Source organism: Sphaerodactylus townsendi, linkage group LG03, assembly GCF_021028975.2.
Source record: "Sphaerodactylus townsendi isolate TG3544 linkage group LG03, MPM_Stown_v2.3, whole genome shotgun sequence".
NCBI classification, from domain to species: domain Eukaryota; kingdom Metazoa; phylum Chordata; class Lepidosauria; order Squamata; family Sphaerodactylidae; genus Sphaerodactylus; species Sphaerodactylus townsendi.
In genome coordinates this window covers 133,552,499-133,575,348 of record NC_059427.1, presented here as the reverse complement: position 1 = coordinate 133,575,348, position 22,850 = coordinate 133,552,499, and the positions used below count along the sequence as shown (strand labels likewise).

General features: G+C 43.3%; 1 protein-coding gene and 1 long non-coding RNA gene across 3 annotated transcripts in view; both read left to right on the top strand.

Moving 5' to 3' along the window:
• The first annotated feature begins 3,484 nt into the window (after nt 1–3,484).
• On the top strand, nt 3,485–6,691 carry LOC125429692. The gene is made up of 3 exons (XR_007244027.1): nt 3,485–4,434; nt 4,527–4,553; nt 6,587–6,691. It is a non-coding gene; the product is annotated as an uncharacterized LOC125429692 (long non-coding RNA).
• Nucleotides 6,692–11,554: 4,863 nt separating this feature from the next.
• The window catches only part of CACNG5 (calcium voltage-gated channel auxiliary subunit gamma 5), a 42,280-nt gene continuing 30,984 nt past the window's right edge, over nt 11,555–22,850 (top strand). Inside the window, exon 1 of one of the 2 annotated variants that reach the window (XM_048491235.1) lies at nt 11,555–11,987. The gene's annotated coding sequence lies outside the window, so the exon portion shown is untranslated. Of the gene's footprint in view, nt 12,096–22,850 lie in introns of both variants that reach the window. The other variant, XM_048491233.1, reaches the window with a different exon arrangement.

The following is a 22,850-nucleotide window of genomic DNA, read 5'->3' as shown; positions in this document are numbered from 1 at the left end:
CAGAAGCAGTGGATCCCTTCTACCCCCACCCCCCACCTTTTTACCTCCATCAAAGTGGTTCGTCCCACAGGTGTTCACACGTGATGAATAGTTTAAGCCTGAGTTACCCTGGATACTGGATTTTCTTTACCACCTTTTTATGCCAGGAAAATCTTTACCTGCTATATTTCTAGGCGGGCTTCCTAAAGGTACAAAAATAGAGTCAGCTTTTAAAAAAAATATTCTAAACACTTCTGAAGTCCCTTCCAAGACACAGTTGGTAAAGTAGTTGCGGAGGGTATTTGTGTTGGCCTGCAAAGTTCATGAGCACCTTAGAGCCCAATAAGATGGGGGGGGGGGGGGAAGCTTTTGAGATTCAAAGATCTCTTCGAGAGATACAAATGAGGATGGAGGTTTCTGAGTCCTTAAATCCCAGTCAAAAGGTGGGAGGAGAGTCTTTCAAAGAAGGAGCTCAATATTGTGCCCTCTGCATCCTGAGTGCCTTTTATGAAAGTCCCCTCCCACCTTCTGACTGGGCTATAAGAACTCAGAGATTCTGTCTAGTGTCTGATTAAAGGAGCTCTGACTCTCAAAAACCTATACCCCAGTATTTTGTTGATCTTTAAGGTGATACTGGACTCAAATCTAGTTTGCAAGGTATTAACCTAATAAAAGAGATTTGTTTTAAACATTTTAGCGAGTAAGCCTCCCTCGGAAAGCTATTCAAAGCAGAACACTCTCCCAACTCCATTGTGGTGGTTTCCTGATTATCCTAAATAAATTTTGTGGTCCTGTAAAAAAGAAATCCCCTCACAGATGCCTCAAAGGTATCTGACCTATGATATATGTGTACTGTTAGCCAACCCCAAGTCTGTTTGAATAGCTCTAGAATTTCAGATCAGTGACTTTCCAGATCATTTCTAGCAGCCAGATACCACCTCCTCATGTGCAGGCTAAAATTAGGCAAAGAAATGCTGAGACACTAACCCTTAATTTAGCATTGTGGTGCCTTTGTTAGATCCTGTATGAGAGTGAAATGTGGGCTATTTTAACAGAACGTGCAGTAGTATGACTTCCTGTCACAAGCTATGCTTTGTTATCTTTTTGACTCCCTGTGAAACAAAATGTGATGACTTCAGACCCATCTCTTTCATGCAGATCTCTTCCAATCATACATGAAGTGAGAAGGGAGCCTGATTTTAAAAACAGAAGGGGAACACAGGTGGGGTTATTAGAACATGCTCCCCTCACATGATTTACCTCCCTGCAGCTCCTTCTCCTGATCCTTTTCTCTGAGTATCAGAAGCCAGAGGGATGCAAAGACAGAATTTCCACAAACACCAATTGTATTATATTTTTAATTATCAAACTGGCCAGCTCCATTTCCCCCCGTCTTTCTTCCTCCGATCAAAAATCTCTTGTAGGAAGATGAAATTTCCCTCCTCTACAATCCACCCAAAGCTATCAGTTTCTCTCTATGGCATGATAACTAACAATCCTTAGTAGTTTGCATATAGTTTTCTGCCAAAGTGGACAAAGAATGTGGGTAGCCATGATAGTCCAAAGTAAAATCCAAAATGAATACCTTTTGTTATGACCAACCGAAGTACCACAAGAGTGTGCTAGTGATGACTCCAGCCATTCCCTGGTGCTCAAAATAACCCTTCCCATTACTCTTTCATCTTATTGACTAGAAACACAAGTTTATCAGACAATTCTAATTGTAAATTTACAAATGGTAAACTTAAATAGCCTGGGAATGAGATTGGTTTCTCACTCTGAGCTCTCAGGAGAGCTTCAGAAGCATCCTACCAATATGGCTGAATTTTCTGAATCTTCTTTGTCTTGAAGAAGCAAATGGCCTAGTTCCATTTTGAAATGTGTTCTGAACTAATAAACAGACTACAATGGACATATACTTTAGGAGGCTATCAGTCCAATCCAGATTCTGGGGGCAGCCAGGGACGATTCCACTGCAGTGCCATCTTCAGAAGGTTTCCAGGTGGTGCAGGGAGGCAGCTAAAAGGGGAAAAACTCTGCCACCCAGAAGCGCTCCATAGGGCTCTTTTGGGTGGTGTAACTCTGAGCCCTGGGCTGTGGCATTCCCAGCCCTAAATGCCAGGTGGAAATCAACTAAAGTTGACTCCATCCCAGGAACACCCCTGCATGCCCCCCCACCCTGTGCTGGTGTCTGATTGGTTGCCCTGACTTCTAGATTTTGCTGCTGCGAGCTGTGGTTGTTCCTTATGCCAGCAGGGGGTGCTCCTTAGGCCAGCAGAGGGGCTAACAAATTGGTACAGCCCTCTGCTGCTCCTTATGACATTCACCCTCCCACCAGGATTGGGTTGTCCATGTGTGTATAAAAATTGGCATCAGTAATTGGAAGAATGCTTGTTTTTGATAGCATTTGCTAATTTTCTTTCCTTCCTTCCTTCCTTCCTTCCTTCCTTCCTTCCTTCCTTCCTTCCTTCCTTCCTTCCTTCCTTCCTTCCTTCCTTCCTTCCTTCCTTCCTTCCTTCCTTCCTTCCTTTCTTTCAATACCAGATAAATTTCTGATCTCTTTTTTGTAATATGGTAACTTTTACAATATCTGTTATCTATTGATGTCTTTCACACTATGCAAACCCATGCTACCGCTCTCATAGTACCATATAGTTTGTTCCCATTAATTTGGGGGTTCTTGGGTTGTTTTTCTAAGGGGGTTATACGTGCATCTTGTAAGCCTTTAAAATTCAATCTGTGGAATTATTCAGCATTTTTGAGAATAGTTGGCTTGTGATGGTATTACCAAGATTCTTAAAGGTATGCATAAAATGCTGTTAATCTTGCAACTTAGGTTCCTATTACCAGCGTTCCCATATCTGGGATTTGGGAGGAAGTGGCATGACTTTCATACAGGTGGGGGAATTGGTGCCATTTATTTAAAGAATGAAGCGCCAAGTATAATCACTGCTTTACCGTTAGGGAAACATTGCTGCAGCTTCCCTTTGCATTGCTAACCTTTCCCTTTGGACCACTCTATGATGCTTTATAGCTTTCACATTCCCTCCATGTAGCCATTGAGTTTCTCAGCTGGTTCAAATAAGTGAAGTCTATATAATGCTACTTGATTTATGCCATACTTATCATACTTGAAGCAAGCAGCATTCTTGGTAAGTTACAGGATTTCACAAACCAGCAATTCATGGTTCCACAGTATGGTGTCCATGGAAGGCATGGTGCTTACTAACACCTTTCCTGGCATCCATCAGGTGTTTAGAAAGTACATGGGACCAGTTGAGGCTGTTGCCCAGCAGGTGTTCTGATTGGCAATTGTAGATCTGATTGGCTGTAAGTTGTTTCACTAGCAGCTGCCACCACAGCACAAGAATCTTCACTGTGTCAATGAAAGTAAGCTGGGTATATGAAAGAAAATGTTTTCTAACCATATGTACATGAACATTTTAAAAGACATCCTGTTAAACAAAGCTTATGCATAAAATATGTGTCTTGCAGGTAGCTTAGAGGACAATAAATGTAATAGTGCTGCAATGTTGCCTAGTTTGAGCAGCATAATAGCCTGAGCTCCAGGATAATGCTTTGGTGCTGGTACAATAGGAATGCGCAAAACCAAATGTCACTGCTGTATTTTTCTTGTGTTCTGATTGTTACTGAATGTGGCGTGAAGCTTGAAGCCAGCGACCATCTGATAGCAACAATCTTCTCCCTGGCACTAATACAATATCCCTTAGGAAATCAGGCAGCTGCAAGGGAATGCTCTGATGGCTTATTTTGCAAACCTAAAAGTCCCGAGCAGCAGGGAGACCCTGGTTTTGCAGACCTGCCATTTCTCACAGTGTTGTTTTAATACTTGGAAGTGAGTACATTTTTAGAATACGCTGTCTCAGATAAATTAAAGCATAAAGAAGATTTGGCATCATTTTGCCTTCCATGAAAAATTTTATGTATCTAGGCCAGGCACAGAAGACACAATCTAACAAAAGCTGGTAGAAGTACCAAGTTCTCGAATGGGATTAGTTTTGCCTAACTTTTGCTGGATTAGACCCAATATGTAAGTTTTAAAAAGGCTTTCATAGAAGACTACGGAAAGATAAAGTAGAATTTAAAAATGTACCTAAGAAGAACATTTAAAAAGATTTAGAAAAGAAAATGAGAGAAGGATGAACTAGACATGTCCACAGTCCCAGTCAGAGAGATCCACAGTATAAGGCTATAAGCAGCTGTGAAAGAACTTGTTTTGGAATGGAGCTACAGCACTATGATGGAGATGTTTAACTGTTTCTCCCCGTGCCAGTTTCCTGACATTATTTATTCATTTAAATTATCTCTATCCCACATTTCTTCAAAAGGCAGACAACATACAGCTGCTTCCTCTCTGCTACATGGTCCCATGGTGTGGATTTTGTGATCCATGCTCTGAAGTCATGCTCAGCATCAGACATAACATTTTTAAAGGTAAATTGATTTTTCCCCCTTGCACATGGATTGGCTGTTTTTACTCCCATCTCAATTATTTTTTCTTTCTCTGTTTCTTTTGTTTTCTCCAGTTACACAGATGAGGGAGAGAGAAGACAGTAAGTTGGTCATGCTTGCATTACATGTAGTTAGGCAATAACATGACATAACAGTTCAATTCATTTTTCAGTCAAAGCCATGATTTACTTGAACTGGAATTAATTTGTGAAATGAAGGTTTAGCTCAATGATGATAATTCAAACCAGGTTTGCCTGAATAAACACTGATGAACACTGGGGATTTGTGGAGATGCATCTAGAGCATACATTCCTTTTCCTCGGTGCTGTCTGAAACCCCTGGTTGAATAGAAGATCTAAAAGAAGATAGAACAATGTGATACTGCAAATGAGTAACCGCATAGCTTGTTTTGCATTGTGGATGCTGTGAATTTCAACACTCAACTTACGTTGTTCAAAGGCATCAGTCAGAAATGTACTGACAAACCAGGCTGCTTCAGTTCATGTCAAACTGCTGTCAATACCTGTCAAACAGGTGTTCTTGTGAAGGGAGGGGGTTGCAAAAACTGCTCATCTGCAGACAATGCCAATTCAAACCAATCAGCAGCCATCAGCAGCACTCAGAACTGCGGTAGTTGAATAATGAGCAATGAAACTATTTAGTTGAATTCTGAATGATAAATTTATTAAAACTGAGCAATATCTGTGACTGATTCATACGATTTGTGACTGACATAGCTTTCTGTTTAAATCAACTGCAGCAAGGATGCAGGGATGGGGAGGAATACTCCACTGGATTGTATAAGAAAATGCATGCACAAAAATCCAGTCATGCTGTTCTGAATGTTAGGCAGAATTACAGTGAAGCAACCCGCTGAACAGCCACAAACAAGTTAGTGAACAGTCAAATTGATCATCAAAAAATCAGCATCATATTGATGACCAGCAAGCAAGAAATGAGCCAAACTGATGAGTTTTGAAGTACTGTACTGTGGTTGTAATGTCCCTGGCAGTACCACCCTCAGTGTTGCTCTGTTTCTCAATAAAAACCATAGACTGGAATCACTTAAAAGTTTTTAAGCAATGGAATCACTTAAAAGTTTTTAAGCAAGTCTAAAATTAGATTTCAGGGGTTCTTGATCAATTGATTGGTCTCCTTTATTTCCTTTTCACAGATTTGGCCTACCAAGCCATTATTTCATTCTCTTAAGCCACATCAGGAGAATGTTGCCCAGTGAATTGTTTATATCAATACTGTAGTAGCCAAGGAGTTCATATGGTTGGTTTGCTGTTCTGCAGGTGCCTTGGATCTTTGACCTGGGCAAAGCACTTAGAAACAACAAAAAATCTCATTGAAACTATTACAGGCTAACTAGCTACACAACCAAACTGGAGAAACGGAAGCTTCAGCAGAGGGTGATAGAGGGTCCCTACTATCAACCCCTCAACCACATTTAAATGTTGTATTTTACCACTGTTGCTCTTCAGCCTAGGAGTGCCATTGTTTCTCTAAATACAAGTGAAAGTGTGGCGTATTAAAGGAATCAAAATGCAGCACTATCTAATAAACAAAATCTACTACATTGGTTGAAATGATATTTTTAATATCTGCTTTTCCATTCCCTGTTATAGAGACACACTTGGATCAAATACAAATGTGCCCTAACTTCTCCATTAATTTCCCTTATTGATTACAATTCACCAACCAAGTAATTAAAGGACCATCTACTTCATTTCAGATGATATACCCAGAGATGGCCTTCTGGAAAAGATCTTAGTGCATAGGCAGGTATACACCGGTATAAGTGGTCCATCTCACTCAGCCAGTCCAGGAAAAGCACAGCTGCTAACAGATGATGAAATGCATGCATAAAATATCTATATGACAAATTAATAGCTCCGTTTAAAAGGGTCCCTCATTATTATTCCCCTCCCCCAGTTTTAGGCTGTATCATAATGAAATGTTTCAGGAAGGGGCTTTAATAAAGGGAACAGGACTGTGGAGTCCAGTATGTATTAAGAGCAATATGTAGTTTACTGCATTTATTATCTTACACAATTAAACTGTTTTACACTTGTAATCCATTTTCTGCATTGTTTAACCTATCATGTCTAATACTTATTCTTTGTTTCAGATTTCTGTAATCCTGTTACACTGCTTATCTGATGCTTCATCTTGTACCTAGCAATACACTTTGAGTCTCAGTGAGAAAGGTAGATTATAAATAACGTAAATAAAAATAAAATGAATAGGTACTTTCCTGTTCCATTTATTTCCATAACTGTGCTCTGAACTTTGGCTTCCATGTGTAAAAATATGTTCCTTTAAAAAAAAATACTGTATGAGATAGAGGCAAAATAAATTGATTTGAGAAGGGAATATTATATATATATACATGTCCCCTGGATGTAGTTTGCTGGTGGGAAGAGAACTTTCTGTGGGGGAAAGCTGGTTCAGAATTTATTCTCTTGGATTGAATATGCACGAGTCACTGAGTCACTTTCTGATACAGTTTATGACATAGGCAGAGCATTGAAGAAAACCTTTCACATACACTAGTACAATAATATTTACAACCACCTTCTAAAGTAGACCAGCATTATTAATACAGAAGGGGTTGAGATTCAAAGAATATTGACTTGCCTAAGTCATTACATTGGTGGGAGACACAGGATGATCAAATCCCCCTCCATTTTGTCCAGTTTCTCAGTGATAGTGACTATACTTCCAGACAGATGTATAGTTGGACTTCCTAAGATTGAAAGAGACACTGGACAATTGGGGATCTATGGCTTGCTCGTGGGTGGTTGGAGGCAAGATAACACATCTTCTCAATTGATCCGCATGTCTCTGCATGATCCTTCCATCTTATAAACGAACAGAATAAGACACTAAGAGACGCACATAAAAGGGGGGTGAATCCATTTATGGGAGTGGCACATTGTCACACCAGAAGATTCACCACTCCCGGGTCACTTAGCCCAGTGGACAGGCAATCCCATCAATGTGTGGTCGCTGCAGTCTCCTGGCACTGGAACATGGTGTGGGATGCATCCCAGGGGCCCTGCTGCAGGCCAGTGTAGCAGGGACAGACCAGGGGCATGATCCACAGAAGAGCCAACTTTATTTGGCTCCCTCCCAGATTTTGCTGGTGTTAGGCTGGCGGCCCGAACTGCAGTCTTAAGCCACTCTTTTGGCCAGCATAAGTCCATTAAGGGCCATAGAGGCTTCTTGATGGCAGGGAGGCTTTTTGACTTTACAAGCCTCCCCATGCCACTAGGAAGCCTCTTTGGGGGCGGGGGATGGATGGGCACCCAGCTTTTGGATGGGTTTGTAAGTGTGTAACTGTTCTTATAGTAGCAGGTATCCACAAGGGTTCTGAGCCTATGTTTTAAAAATAGATTGTGACCATTTATGCATGACCTACTTACCCCTGAACTGTTTCCTTTGCATTAAAGTTTTCCTGTGCTTAGTTGTTTGCGCAGGGATTCTCCTCTTGTGAAATGTCCTTAGCCAAGCAGATCCATCCCCCACCCCCACCCACACGCTTCGTTATCATTTCCAGGCAACCTTCATTTGAGGTGGTTGTCTGCCACATTTTTTTCTTCTGCTTGTACACTCAGTGCGGAGACCACAAGTGTGTAAATGATGTGCATCCTCTACCATTTAAAAAAATACAATTTTCCTTGCCTGTCATGCAGACATTTCTGTTGCTGTTGTTTATAATGCATACATCCTGTTATGTATGTGTCTAACCAAGTGATAAACCTGTGATTGAATCCGGTGAAATTCTATAATTGAACAAATAATTAGCAAGCTTTATACTGAGACTTTCACTCAGTATTCAGAAAATGCCTTTTTCAAAAGGCTGTACTGCATGTGGTTCTCAACCTGTGGGTTAGGACCCCTTTGGGGGACAAACAACCTTTTCACAGGGGTCGCCTAAGACTCTCTGCATCAGTGTTCTCCATCTGTAAAATGGATAAATGTTAGGGTTGGGGGTCACCACAACATGAGGAACTATATTAAAGGGTCGCGGCATTAGGAAGGTTGAGAACCACTTAGGTGATATGGTGCAGAGGTAACATGCTGAATGCCATTTTATTCTGGAAACCATTTGAGTTGTTGTTTAGTAGCAAAACTTGCATTATCTATCATAAGCATTTCAGGCAACCATGCATACTGAAACACATCCTTGATTCAGTGATAGTTTCACTGGTAAATGTAGACATAAGAGAAATCTTCACTCCTTTTGAATGCACATCTTTCAATATGAAGAACATCTTACCTAACCTACAAGTAATCACTTCCTGGGTAAGATGTTCTGGCCACTGGTATAGTTGATCTGGCCACTCCCAAGAATGGAGGGGAGCTACAGCAGGCAGGCACTATATTGCTTTCTTGGCACACATCACAAGCCTGTTCAATATGCTCAATTTCACGGTGAATTCCCAACCACCACAAGTAGCTTAGTGATTCCAGAATCTTAGGCCCCTTCAGCACCGGCAAAATAATGCGTTTTCACATCACTTTCACAACTGTTTGCAAGTGGATTTTGCTATTTCGCACAGCTTCAAAGAGCACTGAAAGCAGTTTGAAAGTGCATTATTCTGCATGTGCGGAATGAGCCAGAGAAACAAATAAATAAATACTTGAATATGTGAGCAAAGCATATCAGTTACTGCTGATTTTGGATAAATTATTTTGGACGTTTCTTAATATTTCCCGTCTTGATAACTGTGCCTGATTCAGAAGAAGTTTGAGTAAAGTGTTGCACTTCTGAGCATGCACCTGGAGCACTGTCTACAGTGGTGGAGGCCCCACTTCAAAAACCATGTGGACAGAATGGAATGGGTGCAGACAGGAGCGAGGGGGAACTGCGCCTGGGGCACACGTATGCCCTGTGCCCCTGCCACACACACACTGCCCTGGAACACCCCTGCCACGCCCGGTGCTCGCACAACCCTCCCTGCCCCCTTGGCGCTATGCCACTGGGTGCAGAGGAGAGTGACAAAGGTCATCAGGGGCCTGAAGATCAAGTTCTATGAGGAAAGTCTGAGGGATTTGGGAATATTGAGGGAGGGAAATAATTGCTGTCTTTGAGCATTTGAAAGGTTGTCACTAAGAGGAAGACAAAAAGTGGTTCCTGTTGGTTAGAGAGAATAGGACTCACAAAATAGGAGAGCCAGCGTAGTGTAGTAGGTAAGAGCAGGTACACTCTAATCTGGAGAGCTGGGTTTGATTCCCCTCTCTGCCACTTGAGCTGTGGTGGTTTATCTGGTGAACCAGATTATTTTATGCAGTCCAACACATGCCTGCTGGGTGACCTTGGACTAGTCACAGTTCTTCAGAGCTCTCTCAGCCCCACCCACCTCACAGGGTGTTTGTTGTGGAGTGGTGGAAGGGAAAAAAGACTGTAAGCTTGTTGTGACACTTATAAAGCAGAGTTTGCATAATAATGAGACAGAGCCAGTTGTCTACTGTAAATTATGTTTACTAGCTACAATATAGGGATGGGGAACTTGGAGGCAAAAGAAAAGGAAAATATCTTTCTAACTGGCTAGCTTCATTAGCTAGCTCTCAGCTTGACTATTGCATGGCTAACAGGCTATTAGAGAGCATGTGCAGAGAGTAACAAAGAATATAAATCTATAGCCTACGTGCAGCGCTGCATGTAGTCCATGCCAGGTCTGCTTGACCAATAGGGATCAATTACCTGGTCAGTGACTTCTGACCTCACTAACTAATTAGCATGCATCAATTAACTTCTTCCTTGCTGGATTGTGTGACTGGCACTTGCCAAATCCCAACAGCTCCTTTGAGTCTCCTTACAGGAGAGAAAGTGGGGATATAAATCCAAACTCTTCTTCTTCTGCTGCTGCTGCTGCTGCTTCTTAATTGGTTTAAATTATGGGCAGAAAGGTACCAGCTGGATAGTAAGAAAACATTTTGCAGTTAGAGCAGTTCAGCAGTGGAATCCGCAACCTAAGGGATGTGGTGAGCTCCCCATCACTGGCAGTGCTCAAGCAGCAGCTGGACAAACACTTCTCTGGGATGCTCTAGCTTCCCAACCTTTTTTCACTCACGTAGCCTCTGGCAACCCATTTCCTTGAAATTGTACCCTGTGTATCCCTTGGCAGTGCATGTACTCAGGTTAGAAACCAGTGCTCTAGGCTGATCCTGCTTTAAGCAGTGGGTTGGACTAGATGGCCTGTATGACCCCTTTCAACTCTTATGTTGTTGCCTAAATATGTAGGACCTGAATGGTCTAGAACAGGGGTAGGGAACCTGCGGCTCGAGAGCCGCATGCGGCTCTTCTGCCCTTGCACTGTGGCTCCACGAGCCGAGGCGCCGGCCCCATCCTTGCCGGCTCTGAAAGCAGCAGGGCGGGCACACCAACTGCCCATGGTCGGCTGGGCTGCACCATGGGCTTCCCCTCTTGCCTGCCCCGTTGGAGCGGGGTGGGCGCTTTCCCGGAGGCTGGCGAGGCCAAGCCGCCGGCTTCATCCTTGCCCGCCCTGCAGGCAGCAGGGCAGGCGCATCCATGCGCTTCTCAGAATGAGCGGAGTAAAAGGTTTTTAAAAACCCTATATATATAGTGTTATCTTTAAATGTCAAAAAGTATTTGCGGCTCCAAGTGTTTTCTTTTCCCGTGGAAAACGGGTCCAAATGGCTCTTTGAGTGTTAAAGGTTCCCTACCCCTGGTCTAGAAGATTGGCCTTCTGTATGGACTGTATGGTACTTGGGAAGATCTCGATTTGAATCTCACCTCTGCTGTGAACTCACACGTTGGGAGTTCAACCAGCCGCTGCTTCTCGCCCTCACATTTGCAATATCTCATTGACTTGATTATATTCCAAGTTATTTTTCCTTAGCCCAAGCCATGTTGTTCAAGAACTGGGCGGGGGGGGGGGGGATTCTACCTTGTGTGGAGTGACCAATTACCTTGCCAAGGACTTGGGTAGATCACAGGGCCTTTCTGTATTTAAGTCTCCCCTGCAGCTGGAATAGCAAAGGCTGGCTGAGGTTGACCTTTATGGCTGCGATTTGCTTGAGGATGCCTGGCTGTTGAAATCCTGGGCTTTCCCCAGAAGCCTGATGGGAATTCGCTGGAGCGCTGGCAGTCTCCACAGTCCCCAGGGCTGCTCTGCTCTTCCCAGGGGAGGGGAGGGGTGAGCTGCCCTGATGGTCGTAGCCCAGCGTTTGTAGGTGCTGCAGCTGCATCCCTGGTTCACGGAGGGAGAAGCCGTGTTGGAAGAGGCTGCCCGACGATCAAAGGAAGAGGCGGGGGGAAGGTTGCAGTCTCCAGCAGCAGCAGCACGCCCTAATGCGACCCCCCCCCCTTCCCCCGGTTTCCCAAGTGTCTCTCGGGGACTTTCTCACGCTCCGTCCTTTCCGTCTCTTACAGCAACTCGTTATTCCCTCCGCCCCAGGAGAGGCATAAAAACCCGCGCCGGAGCCACCCCAACGCGCCACCTCTTTCCCGCCACCACTTTCCAGCGGTCCAGTCCGCTGAGGATCGAAGCTGCCTTCAGGTGAGAGGACGACTGGAAGCCGAGAGAGGCGGCCACGTTGGGGAGGAGGGATTGGGGGTCTCTCGGCAAAGGAAGGGAGACATCCAGGGAATCCCCTGCCATCCAAAGGTAAGTCGGAATTTAGAAACCGGGAGGGAGGGGCGGATGCACGGGTCGCATCTGGAAATGGTCGGGCTCTGGTTAGGGGAAGGAGAGGTGTTTTAAGACTGGAGCGGCCGTTTACACCTGACCCATGGGATAATCTGTAAGCAACCACAAGGAATGACTTTGGGTTCCCCCAGAGTGTGTGTGAGCGTCTGGCCCCTGGCACCCGGGTGCGATCACATGGGCGGCTTTGATGGCTGTCTTCTTCAGTGCTTCCCTGGGGGGGGGGGATATCCCAGGCACTCCATTGCTCTTGGCAGCAAGTACTGAGAGAACTGATGCTGCCCAAGTGCCAGCCTGTCTATGGGCGGAAAAAAATTGCCTGTAAACACTGGTGAAACATACAGGGAATGTCGTTATCACTGGTTATTGCTGCCTTGGGTTCTTTTTGCTTTTATGGATCGTCTGCAGTAGAGGAAGAAGCACCAAAGACACTTGCTAGTTCACACATGCGCCTGCATTGCTTTCTGGCGCTTTCCAAAGTGTGTGAAATTGTTTGGAGTGGTGTGGAAGTGTTGTTGTTGTTTTTTGCATGCTTTTGGTTTCTAATTATCCGTGCAAATTCCTGCCATGCTGCAGTCACTCAGTCATGAGAGACGGACCAGAGAGGAGTGAGGCAAGAGACTCCTGTCCAGCATGCTGGAAAAACAGATTCTGTTTTCTCTCTCTCCTCTAATACGAGACTCTCCATCAGAGCCTAAAATAGAGCCCTGAATCCCTGAGTTTTTGAACAGGTGGCTGAATTGCCTCCGCCCCCTCCGCCTGCACTGCATTCCATTTCTGCTGTTGGATTGTGTGGGAAGGTACCGCCATGTGGCAGGGATGCTGGGCTTGGGGGAGTGCTAAGTAGCTCTGTGAAGCTGTGTGCAACCTTTTGTCCTAGGTGAGTTGGCAAGAATAGTGCTTGCATGCTTGGTCTACTCATGAATGCAGTATCCTATACTGAAAGATGGCTGGAAGAGGAGAGAGAGGTTGTTGAAGAGTTGTGGTGAAATTGCTCCCAAAGGAACCCCAGTGGGGATGGAGTCGTTGGAGGGGCTGGCTGGAAAAGTGAAGTAGCTGAATGTAGCAGCTGTAATAGCCCAGACTAGCTCCATCTTGTTAGAAGTTAAGCAGTGTCAGTACTTGGACGGGAGACAACTAAGGAAGATCTAGGGTTGCTATGCAGAGGGAGGCAATGGCAAGCCACCCCTGCTCATTTCTTGCCTTCAAAACTACAAGAGCTTTATGGAGTTGCCATGAGTCAGTGGTGACTCAATGGCACACTTTGCCGTGTATGTTCACACATGCTGAATAATACACTTTCAATCCACTTTCAGTGCATTTTGCTAAAGTACATTGAAAGTGAACTGAATGCTTTATTCAGCATGTCTGACAAGTCAGCAACAACAAAAACCTCTTTATTAGGCATTAAATAAAAGAAATATAAGATGAGTTTAAAATCAGCTACTTTGAAAAAAGGGGGAAAGATACAGAGCGAACTTGAAATAGAAATTGGTATCACTAAGGTAACGCGTCACGCATCTTGAACACTTGCAATAAGAAAATTGCAATGCTTTCAATGTCCTTGTGCTGGCCATAATCCAGCAATTGTTCCACCTTTAAATTATAAAGGTTCTTTGGCTTAGGAGTCAAACTCAAGAGCAGGAATGGTGGTATGACAAGTTGCCAGGCTCCCAGATTGAATCCCGCACTCCCACTTATCTGAAAGTAGGACCTATTGAGAAAAATTGGACTTAATTCTAAGGAAATGTGCATGGGATTGCACTGTGAGGCTTAAATCATCACCAACTTTATTGTAGAGCCATAGGCCATCACAATATTACAGTATCAAAACATGTAGATCAGCATAATACACAAGCAAAAAGATTTAACAGCTAAACAGTCCCTCTCAATTTCCCCTTCCAGTGTATCTAAATTAGAGTCAAACATATCTTGTGCAACTTTTGGTTTGACTATTTACTTCTGTGAGTTTTTAGATCGGATCTTTGAGACTGCCAAAGCAAAGAGGCCAACCCTATAGGATATGTAAGGATCCGAATCTGAAAGGAGAAAGTATATTTTATCTGGTTCAGAGTATACCTGGGGCATAGATATAAAACTATGAAGGAACTTGGCCCTAGGCTCAGCATACAGGGGGCAGTTCAATACATAACAAGGTAGATCCTCTACTTCACGTCTGCAAATATAGATTAGTTGCTCTTCTGGTATTTGAGTGTATTTGCCTTGTAGATAGTTTGTTGGCATTGATTGAAATCGTAGCGCAGTCAGAGCCTTCCTTGTATTATATTGGGTTATGCCAACAAGACAGGGGGCTCTGTAATGGTCTTTTTTGATGCGGATATACCAAGAAGCAAACTTGGAATGTAAAATTATATCTCTGTTCATAGAATTATCGCCTTTAAATATCCAGTCCCAAAGGTCAAGATTAGAAGATGACGAAAGCAGTAAATCATCTGGTACTGAGAAACTATGCAATATATTGTTTAAAGAGGTGTTATGTAACTTCGAAACCTTTAATAGTATCTGCAAACTTTGGTTACAAAATAGGTTTTAAAGAGCTCTTTTTGATATATTTCAGAATTGCCAGTTGAGCACGAGCTTCAATGGAAGGCAAACCGAGTTCTGTCCTGAGAAGTGCCGCTGGTGTTCCTTTGGGGAGTAACATAATTTGTCTTAGGAAAGTGTTTTGGATGGCTTCCATTTTATGCAAAAACTTGTGCATTGCATCCCTCAAATCTCAGTGGCACAGAGTAGCATAGACATACCTGTAGTTATAAAATGTTTTAGGGCTGGATCTACTAAATGACCTCCTCTCGTAAGGTAAAATCTCAAAATTGGTGAGGCTTAAATCAGTGTGATCCTATCAACAGATGTCAGAGGCTAAACTGAATGCTATGACATCTACAGATCTGGCCTGGGCATGCCCACACCATTTAAAAATGCTGCGAGTATTCAAAACATTTTTTCATGTTTATATGAATGACCAATTCTTATATTACATTTCTATGCATGTGCACACACCAAAACTTTTTAAAAAAATATTCTTTCACTACTAAAGGTTATGAATGAAATTGACTTTAAGTATTAAAATTTGGGCTGCTAGGGAGACATAAATGTCACATTTTGGGTATGTTCAGGGTGTAATTTTTATATGTAGGTTAGCAGAAGTGGTTAGATTAGTCTGGAAATCTACCAAATGCTGAAAAAGTTAAATTAGCTATGACATGGAAACAATTAGAATAAATACTTAGTACATTGAATCTGGCATGGAATGATCAAGCTAACCCAAGTTCAGATTAACTGTCAATTAACTCATTTTGATGGAGTGGTCACTGGTGGTCTTATACTCATATCATAATGGTATTCAAACTCTGCGTAGAATATTAATTCACAAAATCTGGTCATGAGTTGAATGTGACTTAAATGTTTCCCGTTTATAGAAGAAAGTGCTTCACTTGGGCTATATTGTGCTTCACTTGGACTATATTAGTGTTCATTAAAACTCCAGTCCTCAGTTGCCTGGGAGTAAGGCCAATTGAAAACAGGTTTAAATCAGAACAATGCAGAGATCTTTAAAAACACAAACAGATAATGTGGCCCTGAGATACACCATGCAAGGTAATAAAGGTATTTCCTGTAACTTGTAACTCCCCACCCTGGACTCTTCAACAGGTATATATACTCCACTTGCTTTCCTACTATCAGATCCTCTGAAGATGCCAACCAAAGATGCAGGCGAAACATAAGGAGAGAATGCTGCTAGAACACAGCCATGCAGCCCGGAAACCACACAGCACCCCAGTGATTCTGGCCGTGAAAGCCTTCACCAATACAAAGCCAACGTTTCTATGAACAGAATGTTAGACATTACAGACATATGGGCTGCTGCGGAAATATTACAATTCAAGATCCTCTCTACATTGCCCTCTACAGTGGTCTCGTGGCTGCAGGGCAACAGTGTACATTCTACATAAAGATTCCTTTCTCCTTTACATATTCTTGTTGGTTTTACTGAGGTTAATTTCTATTACTTGGCTATATAAACCATTTCTGATTAAATACGTCAGTTTCCAGCAAAGTGTATCTATTAAATGTAAGGGCTAGCAAAAAACAGATTTTCATATGTTGCTTTTTTTGCTGATTTCCACCTCTCAATTCTTTGCAGCACCTCTGAAACTGTTTACTGATCTCAATCCGGCAACAAACATTTATAAATTCAGCTTTGATTGTGGAACAGAAGAACCTAATTGATCTGTTTGCTATATTAATTAATTGTGTGTGATGTGATGTTTGGTCTTTCTCAGCATGTATAAGATGGTGTTAGCATTATTCAGTAGGCAGCACTGATGACATTTTTAAAACAATTAACTCTGAGAATCGCATGTTTCTTCCTGGAATTTATCAAGAAGATGAAATTACTGTTTGGATCTGGATAGTGAAATCTAGATCTTACAGGTGGCTTCGGACAATTCTTCCCCCAAAAAGTGGTTTTTGAAGATTGATATGTGGTGGAGATATGCTTAAATCTCCTGCAGTATTACGCAAGATTCAGAGTTTGATATCATAAGAGGGGTTCTAAATTAACATAGGGCTAAGAGCTAGATCTCAGGCTGACTTTGGTCGAATCCCCACTTGAAATTTGCACGCAGACCCAAACCTGTTCATTGTGAAACCATGTCCTCTTCATCGGAGTTTCTCCCTCCCCACCACAGCGACCACACAGCAGACACACCCTGTTGCAGAACTCTTAGCAATCCCCACTACCAGGCGAGCTCACTTTGCCAGTCTCCCCTGATTGGCTGGCGTGCCTTGATGGGGTGGGACCTTTTCCAACTGTGGAAATGTACATTGTAGGGGCGTGATCAAAAAAACCAACATGTAAAAGTTTAATGTTTAACTGTGCAAACAGTTAATTGTTACCTGTGTAAACCATTAACGATTCAAAGGTACACGTTTGACCGTTTAACATTTGCGTCCCCTTCTGCTGGCCGATCGCAAAAGCTGAAACGAAACCAAGGAAAGGCTGTGCGCGCATTGCCGCGCTGATTGGTTGCCCGAATTCCACGTCACACTCCAGGGCAGGAAACAGGGTTTCAACCCTCATCCCTCCCCTCGGATCAGCTCTGAACTGTGTTAATGGGGTCTATGCCACTTGCAACCAGGTCCTGCCGGAACGCAGATTAACGGGGAGAACGAGCACCAGAAACAGAATCTGTCACGCAAGCAATGGGGAGGTCGTCCCTCAAACCTGGTTAGTTTGTGTTCTGAAATCTGTCTAAGACGGTAGTGGGGATTCGACCTTTATGGCTGAACTGAACAAAGCAGTGATTGAGTAGCAGGTGGTACTCAATGACCCAGCAGGGCACTCCTTTTCCCTTTCCACTTGAAGAGAAAAAATTAAAATATGTTAAGGGAGGAAAAGGCTGTACAAGAAATTACCTCCTCATCACTTCATGCTCCGGAACATCATGCTTGTGCTTCTGACTGAACTGATTAAATGCATAAGACAGATCAAAATTTCCCCACCTTCACACACATTTTCCTAATAGCAGAACTAATTTTCTCTTCCTCTCCTGGGCAGTATTAATTGGCAGTGCCCAAGCATGGGTTAAATAGCAACGTCCACTCGGTCACAGACCTTACTTCTGCCACTCAGGGTTGGCAACGTTCAGATGGGGCATGGAGTTATCCCAGAGTTACAACTGATCTCCAGACTGCAGAAATCAATTGCCCTGAAGGAGACGGCAGCTTCAGAAGGTGGGATCTATGGCAGCTGAGCTCCTTCTCTTGCCCCTCATATTTAGGATTTTCCCAAACGTGTGTTAGCAACTCCACAGTCAGTGCTATTTCTAGTGTCACTTTTTGTCACTCTTATTGCTCAGGTGCAGCCAGGAAATGGCTGAAGGTGTGTCTTTACCATGAAGGCCTCTGTTCAGTTCTCTAGACCAGCTGCATTTTAACATTCTCATAGATCCTCATCCTGACTTTCACTTTGCTTAATTTAATCCCTGGCCTTTCTTTGACTTAATAGGAGAGTCACCTTGCATTGTCCACAGGTATCCATTGTGCTTTTTCCTTTCCACCTGTCGTTCTTGCAGGTGTATGTGTATCAGCATGGAACCTTGACACTAGTACAGAATTTCTTCCACTTTCACTGAATAATATCAAGAGCCTCTAAAATATAGAGGAGTCATTTCTCAACTGTATTTTCAAAATCCAGCTGTGCGAAAAAAAGAGAGATAAATGGTAGGGAATAATATGACAGGTAAGAGAGCCAGCGTGGAATAGTGTGTAAAAGCAGTACTCTAATCGGGAGAACCGGTTCAATTTCCCACTCTTCTACATGAAGCCTACTGGGTGACCTTGGGCCAGTCACAGTTCTCTCAGAACTCTCTCAGCCCATTCAGAGTCAGGTGATGGCAAAGCACTTCTGAACATCTCTTGCCATGGGAACTCTGTGGGATCACCATAAATCATCTGTGATTTCACTGCACACACATTCACACAGGAATGTGGAGGAACTGAGGCACAAGGTTAGAACACATTATTTACCTGTGGAAGGCCTTGAATTTCTGCCATTTCCTCTTAATGGACCTCAGGTAGAACTTATCAAAAATGGTCTTCCCCTGCCTTAGACTCTGATAAACTGACAAAGATGTACAAAAATGTGTTGAATATTGGATGTGTTGGAAATGTGAATATCAAGAATGGGTGTGTTATCACTTATGATGGACTTGTATAAAAGCTAAGGAATTTTGGAAGTCAATTAATACAATAATTCAATAGATTTTAAAGACAGATATATAAATGAAACCTGAAGGTTATCTTTTGGGACTTATGGATGGATCTCTGGAAAGAAAAAATGGAACTTTGTTTTTATATATGACAGTATCTGCAAGAATATCTGCAAGACAGTATCTGCAAGAATATATGACAGTATCTGCGCAGAAAAGGAAAACTCCAGCTGTACCTACAATTGGAAATTGGCAGGTGAAAGTATTAAAAGTGGCAGAGATGGCCAAACTAACTTAGTTACTTAAAGAAAAGAACCTTATTAAAGGTTTTGGACAATTGAAAAGCCTTGATAGAGTATTGTTGAAGACTTTAACGGCCCGAATCACTGGGGTGCTGTGTGGTTTCCGGGCTGTATGGCCATGTTCTAGCAGCATTCTCTCCTGACGTTTTGCCTGCATCTGTGGCTGGCATCTTCAGACGATCTGATAGTAGGAAAGGAAAGCAAGTGGAGTCTATATACCTATGAGTAAAGGTCAATAGGTGAGGGCATCTGAATAGGAGTGGCCTGGCAAGAGAGTAACAATGAAGTGTAGCATGTGAGTAACAATGGAGATAGCAAGGTCAATAGGTGAGGCATCTGAATAGAAGTAGTCTGGCCTTTGTTCCCTTTGATTGTCTCTAGTCATCCTGTGTTTGTGTGGAACGGATTAGTCACTGTCTTGACTCTAATGTTTTTCAGAACAGAACAGAATTTGTTCAGAACAGAAATGAACAGAATTTGGCTGCCAGTTTTGAAAAACACTAGAGTCAAGACAGTGCACGGGATCAATCATTTCTAGAAGCAGAAATGATTAAATACATTTATGATCTAATGCCATATTGCCTTTATTTTGTTGCCTTTGTTCTGCCATGCTATTTTGCTACTCACTGGAAGAATATGAGGACAAACAGCACACCTCTCTTTCCCTATTAACATAAAACTTTAGCTGGGAACTTTTCCGGTAAGATACCAAAACATATTAGAAATATAGAAACCCGCTTGATAGTTTATTGCTATGAACATTATAAGAGTGCAAAATTAGAGACATTAGATACTATATGTTGCAACAGGGGATGGGATTGCATATTCTCACACCTGCCCCTGGCAGATGTTTGGCCTGTGCATATACAAAATGTACATGAATTGATCTGTTCTCTTGATTAGCAACCCTGAAAAGGCACATTGGCTCTTCCTAACAGGAACTTCCACAATATGGGAAAGAGGCAAGCCAGGCAGTGTGACCCTACCGCTCATTCTATGCACACTAACGGTATATTAATGTAATGTCTTTGTGTGATTCATGGGACAAAATATGGTCCTATGCATGCCTGGTGACCTTATGACTTTTTTCAAATACATTTTGATTCCTGAGCTCACAGAGTAGACTTAAGCAATAAACTATAACTAATACCCTAGTCCAATGAGTACTAAGGTCCCATCCCCTAACCCAGGGGACCCCAAACTTTTTAAACAGGGGGCCAGTTCACTGTCCCTCAGACTGTTGGAGGGCCGGACTAAAAAAAAACTATGAACAAATTCCTATGCACAAATGATTGTAAAATGTTTGATTTCACCTTTCAGCCTTTCTGTCATGGTCTATTTTTAGAACAGTGACCAAAGTATGTCAAGTACAGGATGGGCTCCAAATATTGTTTGGGAGGCTGTGGAATACCTTCCCCTGTAAAAAAAAAAAAAGCAGAAATTTCCCAATGAAGCATTCCATCTAACCCAGGATCAGGTATCTTCCTGGGTTCTTTCCTCCCTAGCAGCCAGCGAGCGATTCGCCAGCCTGGCTGATGCCAATGGGAGTGAGGCAGAACAGAAAGCCTGAGAGCAACACATGGAGTAGTCGAGAGGGAAGGGCGGAGCAGGCGTTGCCACATGTAAGGTTTCCAACTCTGGGTCAGAAAATGCATGGAGATTTGGGGGTGCCATCATGTAACTGCAATCAATGGCACATTTGGCCCCCGGACCGTAGTTTGGGGACCCCTGCCCTAACCTCAGCCGATGCTATCTCTTGTTCCCAATTCCTCTTTTCTGTAAAACAGGAATAATAGTGATCTATTTGGCTGGGCTATTTTCTTAAAAGAATTGTGAAACATTTTGCATATTAAAGACTGTATGTAATTGAGGAAGAAAAACGTCACAGGCATTGGGGTGTGAATGCCAACTACCAACAGATGGTTCATATGTTGTGATGTCAGTCATGTCTCTTCTTGTTGCTACTGGATTATGTGATGTCATGGGGTTGGCAAGTCTAGATTTTGGTAGATGAGTGGAAAGGGGGACTTAGAAACATTAGAATTTATGCAGTGAATTGCTTTTTAAATCACTTTGCTTTCTCTCACTCTGTCTCTTTGTGGTTATCTGTTTGCCACCAATTTCAGCCTGAAATCCTGCCTCACTGATGGGTTGGCCCTGAACGATTGTCCTTGATACATCAGCTTAAGACAATAAGTTTTTGGTAACATATTATGTGAGCCTAATATTGGTAGCATATTATGTGAGTCTAATATTGCAAAAAAAAATTGTGATCTGTTATTATGCATGTCCCTTTCTTCTGCCTTTTTTATGTTCTTAAATGGGCCCCAATTGTAGCAAGCAGTGAATATCAATATTACTTAGATGGAGCCTTTCAGACCCTTGAAAGCCATGTCACATTTCAGGAACAGCCTACACACAGAGAGAGAGACTTGGGGCAATTGTCTCAGCTGGTGACCTGAAGTTAGGAAGGTTTAATAAAAGAGGGCTAGGAAATGGAACTTGTAGGAGTGACCCAGTGGGAACAGGAAAATGTGTGCTGTCTTTATGAAGTGGCTTTCAGCTGTTCTTTAAAAAATGAAGCCACAGGATCAGAACCCGTTTGGGGAGGGAAAAGAGAACATACTGTTTTCCCCCACTTACACTTCTTCAAGTTATAGCCTGTTATTTTAATCCAGCTGAGGGAAACAATTGCTCTCATAGAGAACTAATAAAGTGTGCTGGTTTCAAATGTCCACTCTATCACAAACCTAACTTCCTACTTGGGTGATTGTGAGACTAAAACAGAAGAGAGGAGAACTGTGTATGCTGTATTGAGCAGTTTAGAGACAAAAATGTAAATAGATTTGATGTGAAATGTTTCCCCCTCCGTCCCCCTTTGCTTCTTTGTTTTGCTATGCAGCTGCCCTTCTACTGACCATTTCACATATCTGAATAAACTCTAGATTTTAAAAAACCTTGTTTGCAAGGGTTGTGTTTTGCAAACTTCATCTTGTTGGAATAAATTGAAGTCAGCATGCTTTGAACATGTGAGGGTGCTATGTCTCTCTTTGGCCGTTTCAAAGCGAATAGCGCCGCCATAGCGCCTCTTCATCGCCGCCAAAGAGTTCTGTCAAGGCGTGGAGGCGCAAGCCTGTTCAGCGACACACAGCGATGGCGCAGCAAGGCCAAAAGCAGAGGAATACCCTCGCCAGGAGAAGCGGCTCCAAGCACGGAACGCCTCCTTTCCCCCTTCTCCGCCCCACTCCACGATGTCTCCGTGTCAGGTAAGCCCTGCTGGCCGTGGAAGCCCCGCCCACGCTGCCCTCCAACCCCTGGAGGTTGGAGGACAGTGTGGGCGGAGGCTGTTTCCACGGCCAGCAGGCTTATGACGAGACATGCCGTGAAGGTGGGGCACGAGAAGAAAAGGAGACAGCGTCTTCCCGACGGTCGCGGTTCGCACCAGGCTGGCTTCGCCGGGAAGACGTCTTCCCAACAACAACCCTTTAAAGGGTTGTTGTTTAGAGCGGCCCCTGGCGCCAGCCTTCTGGGGAGCGACAGTCGTCGGCGGCTTAAGCTCGCGTTGCAGCAGCGCCGCCTGTGCGAACAGCGGCCTGGGGGCGGCGTTTTTACCGCCCCCAGGCCGTCGTTTTGGGGCCGTGCAAAGGTATCTGAACTTGTGTTCTCTCCTCACTGAAGGA